At 46.5% G+C, this 7,385-nt stretch overlaps 1 pseudogene; it reads left to right on the forward strand.

Moving 5' to 3' along the window:
- The first annotated feature begins 4,458 nt into the window (after positions 1-4,458).
- Positions 4,459-4,577, forward strand: LOC111742761 (annotated as a pseudogene).
- The last annotated feature ends 2,808 nt before the right edge of the window (positions 4,578-7,385 follow it).

Consider the following 7,385-nt stretch of genomic DNA (forward strand, 5'->3'; position numbering starts at 1 on the left):
GGGAGGTGTGGTCCAGCTCGGGGTCCGGGAAGAAAGAGGACAGGGTTCGGGGGGGCTGCCGAGTGGGCTCGACCCAAACGAACTGCAGTGAGGCCGGAGGAGACGAGGAAGGGACATTCGAGGCAGAAGGAATAAACTATCCAGCGACACAAAGGGAGGGCGGTTGGTGGCGGCCTCGACCAGCCAGCAAAGCGCTGCGGTCACCGGAGCGGTGGGAGGCGGGAATAAACCGTGGCGGACCGTGCGGGCTTCTCCCGGCGCGCTCGGGAGCTGGGTTTTATTTCTTCAGTGACGGTGCGTTATTTAAGAATCTAAAACGTATTGCAATAGAATCCAAAAAAAAAAAAAAAAAGAGTTAAGAGGTTAGAGCTGAGGAACAGGGTTAAATACTGAGCTGACCAGTAATGGAGGGCATGGAGTGTGGACGGACTCAAGAAACACCCACAGGTAAAATACACGTGCCTGCGGGACCCTCCGAACGCGAAGATGAGGAGGACAGGCCGTGGCCGGCTACGTTCGCCGGCTACTGGTCTGATTTATGAAGAATCAGAGAGGATTTGGGGGGACGATAATATGTGGGAGGAGCCCATCTGAGTCAGGGGTGCACGAAGGAGGTCTCCAGAGGATCTCTCGAAGCACGGGGCACGGATGCAATCTCCGAGAGAAGAATACGTGACAAAGGCATGCAGAGCACAGGCGACGAGCCTGCAAGCCAGGCTTTCACGGAGCGGGAGGAGGGGACTTTGTCACGAGGAGACTGAAACGGCGAGAGAGAGAAAGTGAAAGACGGAGGGTCGTGAAAAGGAAGGCGGGTGAGGAGGGACGAGATGCTGCCATTCGCGACGACGTGGATGGACCCCGAGGTAATCACACGAAGCGAAATATGCCAGACAGAAAAAGCTGAAAATCCCATGACATCGCTCATCTGTGGGATATACACCTAAAAGCAACAAATGAACAGGACAAACAAACAGAGCCTCATGGACATGGACAATGGACTGGTGGTTACCAGAGGGCGGGGGGGGGGGGGAGGGGGAAGGTAGGCGGGGTGAAGGGGTCAAATATGCGGTGACAGAAAGAAATCTAACTATGGGAGGCGAACACACAGTGTAAACATATTTATGCCTGACTGTTAAAGCGTACAGATGAAACTTACTGGATTTCGTTAACCAGTGTCGCCATAAAATAATCAATAAATAAATTTTAAAAAATAAAAAATAAAAAGGGAGGGCGGAGGCCGCCCGAAACGCCTGCCGGCCGAGGAGCAGGTGACGGACTGCGCTGTGTCTGTGCGGGATGGCGCTCAGCGGCAGACAGGGGGACCGCGCCGGCACGGGGGCCACGTGACGAGCCTGGAAAGCGGGGTGCCCGCGAGGAGAACCCCGCCAGAAAAGCCGCACGTCGGGTGGTCCCATGTGTGTGAAGTGTCCCAAACAGGCAAATCTACAGACACGCGAAGTATTCAGTTGTCCTCCAGGGTGGGAGGAGGGTGGGGACACTGAGTGACAGAAGGAAACGCGTAGAGACAGCTGATGGACTCTCGCGGGAACCACGAAGATATTCTAAGAGCGACCGTAGCGATGGCCGCACAGCCGTGAGTTTCAGGTTTAAAATAGGTGAATTGTATGGTGTATGAATTATAGCTCCATAAAGCTGTCGTTTCCATAAAAAATAGTGTGGGGGAGACCAGCAAAGTCTTGGGTAAAATAAACATCGTACGTCTCCTAAGCAAATTTCTAGAGGTAAAATTACATGATTTCTAAATAGATCATGTATTTTTTTTTGGGGGGGGGCCAGAAACACATTTAAATTTCAGCGTGGAAAAACACACGTATTTTATTTGTAATCGGGCACATTGGTAAGGCACTGAGATCACTCACTACCTGTGTTTTTTCCTTAAATAAGTCTGAGTTTTCTGTACATTAGCGTGGAGACTGATGATAACTAGATTGGGGAAGAGCCATTTATAATAAAAGACTTCTCATATCAAAATCGTCTTGGAAACTGGCGCGGTTAGCTATCACACCTAGCCTGTTGTCCAGTTAGATCTTCAGAACCACACCGTCAGCAATGTCTGGGACCCGGGGTGAACCCCACCCAGCTTATCAGAGGAAGACATTTGTCATTTTACACTCAAAGTCTCACCCGAGGTAGTCTCCATGTTTTCCCTGAAAGGCACAAATATCGCAGTGATGCATTATTTAGTAACCAGCTTGCTTTGCAGAGGTCAGGCCCATCCGATCCAAAACATGATGCTTAGCATGCAATAACACGGGCAGATTTGTTGTTTCAAAGTGATAGGACGCGATGAACGGAACTCACATTCTCTGGAAGAAAGATGCCTCCTTTCCTCAGCATTTGGTTGGTAAGTGGGCTCGGCGTCATTAATATTTAATCGCCTTTTTAATCTGTGTGTCAGTTTTTTACTGCAGCCTGCTTCTGGGGGGGTTTTCCTTTGAAATACCAATAACACCCATTCTTCGCTCGAACATCAAAACAAAGGCACTCTCGGGGGGACAGCTCGTTGTAGTTCATCTCTAGGGACATAATTATTTTGTGTTTATCCAGAGTTCCTCAAGGGGCTGATGATGTAGGACACCCTTCTGCAGGCCCTTAGATTTCAGAAGAAGAATCCGATCTGTGAGCGTTGCAGATATTAATTCGGATGGAGTCGCGTGATTCCTGCAAACCGCAGCTTCCCCACCAAGCTGTGTGCAGTGTCTGCGTTTTTATTAGCAGAGCCCTCGGGTCTTTGAAGCCGTGTCGGTTGATGTTTTTCAAGTCGCTTCCTTGAGCGTTAGTAGTTTAGGGATTAAGGAGCGGAATATCTTTTTCTGTTGATGTGTTTTAGACATTTAAATTCATTTTCAAACTCATAATAGAATAAATCAGAATAGGGAATAGAATAATGCACAACCCTCTTTGAATTTTCAGCATGATCATATATAGCAATAAAGCCGCAAATAGGAAGTCAGAGTCAGTATCTCTGGAGACCGACGCTGAGAAATGGAGCTGGGCATCTCGGCAGCAAGCTCGAGGCTCCTCCACGCAACGCGGTAATTTTTGTGTCCTGGTCCCTTGGGCGAAGCCGGGGGAAGAAATGAAAGTCTTGGTTTGTCTTTCCAATGAGAGTCCTAACACAGTGAGCCTCCACGTGGGCCGGTGACCGGCCCCTGCCATCTCGGGTGAGAACGTGAGGGCAGGCGCGGTGGTAGAGATGTACGTGACCCTCTTATTCAGCCCCAGTGGGCAAAATGGAGTAATGTCCCACATTCTTCTCTAGCTCGACCCCGAGCACTTGAGGGGGAAAAGATGGAGTCTGGAGGATGCGCTCCTGTGCACAGCCGAACATTGAAACGCCGCCCTGTGCTTACACGGGTGACAAGAGACCCCTGTAATGGATGCCACCTCTGCCTTTCCATAAAGATCGGGTGTGGCAGCGCTTTGATTCTTCAAAGATTTTATCTCCCTCCTTAGGGAGGTTATCCCTTTAAACAGATGGACTTTGAAATCAGAATGTAGCCTGAGAGTAGGAATGAGCAGAGGTAACTGAAAACGTTCAGTGCCCTTAAGGTGCCTGTCTGTCTCGCCCTGTGACCTGGGCTGGTGACGCGCCATAGCTGACAGCAGGACACGTTCACAGGAGTTTATTTCCTTACTTACTTCTGGGAAGAGGAATGATGATTCATCTTGTTATCCAGGCCAATTAAGGCTCTCCTTCCTTAGATTTCTCAGTTCCATTTACTAGCTGTTTTGGGTATTAGAAAACCAGCTCCGTGTCCTTGGGGTTTTAATTTACGTGCAGTGTCTTGTTTTTGTAGAATGGCTTAAGTCTTCATCGCCGTTGTTTATGATTCTAAAAATACATCGTTATAAGTAAGATTTTTAAACCGATATTAAGGAAAGGTACATCAAAAAATAAACCCGTTTTCTTTTCTAGATCATAAGGCAGTAAGTGGACCTTTTTTGTTCATTATCGTTTTTTTCCCCCAAAGTTTGTCATTGGTGATTTATTTTCTTTTGTTATCATTTGGGAATAAAGGAGTAAAATTTATCACAAGGAATAAAAATTTAAAAATATATAGCTTTCCCCTGCTCAGAATATCCTGAATTAGCTTTGTAATATTTCAGTTCATTAACTAATTCAGTAATAGTCGTAAGACATTTCCTGTGACCCAGCCAGCCACCGTGTTGGGTCACACCAATGAGTGAGACCTGGTCCTTGCCCTGTAGAAACTGTCATTCTCATTGAGAAAGACTTCAGCGGGTAACGCCAGCATCTGATGACCGCGGTAATAGACAAGCAAAGTCAATATGCAGAGTTACTGGTTTCCAGGGTACTTTTGTGCTTCTCTTGTGGTGAATATGATACTGTCGTTCAAAGATTTTTTGTATGTGTCTGTGAACACATTTTAGTGGATAATGGTAGAATATTTTAATTACAAATGCACGATCTGAGTCTACGGCCACGCCACCCTGAACAAGCCAGATCCCATCTGATCTCGGAAGCTAAGCAGGGTCGGGCCTGCTTAGTGCTTGGGAGGGAGACCACCTAGGAAGACCGGGTGCTGTAGCTGTAAAAAATAAGGGATTGTAAGCTGACAAGGTCTTTGCAATCTGTGAGGTCAACCAAGGGTTGCCTCGCCTAAAAAATTAAAGAATGAAAAAACAAATGCATGATCCATAGTCAGACAACCTGGGTTGACATGCCGGCTTCAGGGACTGGATGACACCAGGAAGGTGTGTAACCTGGGCAAGTGTCAGTCCAGAGGCAGCAAAACGGAGCCCTCTCAGGTACTCGTGTACGCGATTTCCATTTCTGCTGCCGCGTCACACCCAGCCCTGAGACGCTGTGCCCCCTCAGCGGGACCAACTAGACCATCCTGCTGAGACAGATTGCAAACCTTTACCGCGAACCGCCCCATCCAGGTGTGCACACTCCTCTGCCACTCCAAAGCCACTCCTCCAGGTGGCTTTGCTGCCCCTGCCGTCAGGAGTGGACTGCGCTTCCCTATCCCGTCCACCTGGGCTGGACCCGTGTGACCTGCTCTGACCGGGAGAATGCAGCGGCGGTGACACTTCTGAGTTAAGAGGCCTTGCAGCTTCCACTGTGGTCCTCTTGAAACGTTGTCTTGTGACCGCCATGAAAGGAAGCCGGTCTCGCCTACTGGGGGGGGGGCGGGGGGGGGGGGGGGGGCGGGTGGACGAGAACGGAGGCGGCTTGACCAACCTCCGGACACTTGTGTGAAGCCATCTCAGGCCTTCCAGCCCAGCTAACGCTCCCGGGGCATGCAGCCACGTCAGCGAGCCCAGGTGAAGGAGTCGTGAGGAATAATATATCATCACGGTTTTAAGCACTCAATTTAATCACTAGTTCATTACACAGCAATAGATAACGGAGGTGCTCACCCATATTCTGCATGCACGTCATAATAGAAAAATGCCCTTGAAAAACCTCATGTTGCAAGTCTGAGTTCCTCATCACATCTTAAGAAGAGGCCCGCCCTGGCCCAGCGCTCTGCCTTGCCACCTGCCGTCCTCTCTGACTCATCTCGCTCTAGCCGCTGTCCTGGAGGATGCCGCGCCTGTCAGACTCTGGGACCTTTGTTTTTGCTCTTTCCTCGTCCCTGATCCTCTTCCGTGAGTCTCGCAGAGGTCACACAGCTGGGTAACTAGCTGCTCCTTACACAGACAACGTCCCCAAGACTTAAACTCACCGGGTTCAACTCTAGGGTTCCATTTCCAAATAAGACACTGGATTATGTGATTGCCCGAATGCTATTTTTCTATTATTGGCCCATCTTTCTTCCTCCCTCCAAAGTGATGATCACGTCTTACTTGTGTTTGGATCCCAAGCAACCGACACCCAGTAAACAGAACTGAAGATGTTACCTGTGTATTTGGGGGAACTCGGGGACAGCGTCATGGAGAAATCTCATTGAGGGTGGACCTGGAGGAATGGATGAGCAAGAATTGGCCAGGCAGGAAATTTCTAAGGACGGGAAACTTACATACAAAATTTGATAATGTAGTTTTCAAAGCTTATCGCATCTGGAAGAAAATATTTTAGAGAGGAAACCAACACTTTTGGAAACTTGAGAAACATATAAAAAGATTTAAAAAAAGAGAGAAAAGTCGATTAGAGAGCTGATCTTCCAGAGAAACCTTAGCTGGACAATGTTCTTAAATAGCATATGGCGTTTGTCCTTAATTAAAATGTGTTCGTGTGGCCAGTGGGTATAAGTAGACTTTTCGGTCACTTGCAGATAAACTCTTCGGAGTCTGTGACATGCCGGGTGTTTATTTCTGTCTCAGGAACGCCCTGCCATCCAATAACTAAATCCAGTCTCAGGTGATAACTGCTCAGGGATTAACACACCGGATTCAGCAGAGAGGTTTAAATACCTCTTGGCTGAACAGAAATTGTGTGAGCGAAAAAGTCATAACCTCCTGCACCTTTAATACCAGTCTGGTGATATTAGTTATATATTTATACCTTACGATGAGTTTATCTTAAGAGCTTTAGGATGCCTTGGAAGAAATACCGCCTCTATGAAGAATGGGCCAACCATCATCAAACAGCATGGTTCATTGTGGGTTTTTGTTTTAAGCATTTTAAACAGTTGACTTTAAATTCCCAGCAGACGGTGGTGACAGCAGGCTGGCACTCTAGTCAATGAGAAATCAAAGCGAACTTTTAAAATAGCTGATTCGTAAACTTGGAACAAAAAGGGGGGAAAAAAAAACAGGTTTCCTACAATGCATCTTATTATGTGCAAATCAAAAAAATTGACAAACTGTAGAATTTGCAAAGAAACACGAGAATGTGCATTTTACATTATGGAAATGTAAAGCATTTAATCATTCTGTTAGCAGAGAACTTGAATATTAGCTGTCACCAGATCTCTTTAGTATGTAACAACTTAAGACGTGCAGACCAATGCGTTTTTCTTCCAAAAAGCTTACCAGAGGTGTATTCTAAAAGATTGTGTTTTTTTTTCTATTAATGATTTAAACTGGAAAAAAATAAATAAATAAAAGGAGGAGTACTTGTTCTCTTAATGGCCCACTCCACAATATGGGGGTGATTATCTTGCTACACTCACTCCTACCATAGGGACTATTATTTTAATACAGTTTGTGAAAAGAAAGGATTCTTTTTTATTAATCGTTAAAGTATTTTCTATAGATTTTTGAGTACTTCAAAGTCTAGAATTCCTTGATTTCCCATAGAAATTCCTATTCAACCCTGCTTTTAAAAAAATCTTATTTATTCTTGATCATGTTTATACTTACCGCGTCCTGAAAAATACTGATTATAACTTCTCTTTTTGATGGAAATTTTACAGATCGTTCCACTTTATCTTACAGGGTAGCTGCTTCAT

This window comes from Pteropus vampyrus, unplaced genomic scaffold (genome assembly GCF_000151845.1).
Source record: "Pteropus vampyrus isolate Shadow unplaced genomic scaffold, Pvam_2.0 Scaffold100, whole genome shotgun sequence".
In the NCBI taxonomy this organism is placed as follows: Eukaryota; Metazoa; Chordata; class Mammalia; order Chiroptera; family Pteropodidae; genus Pteropus; species Pteropus vampyrus.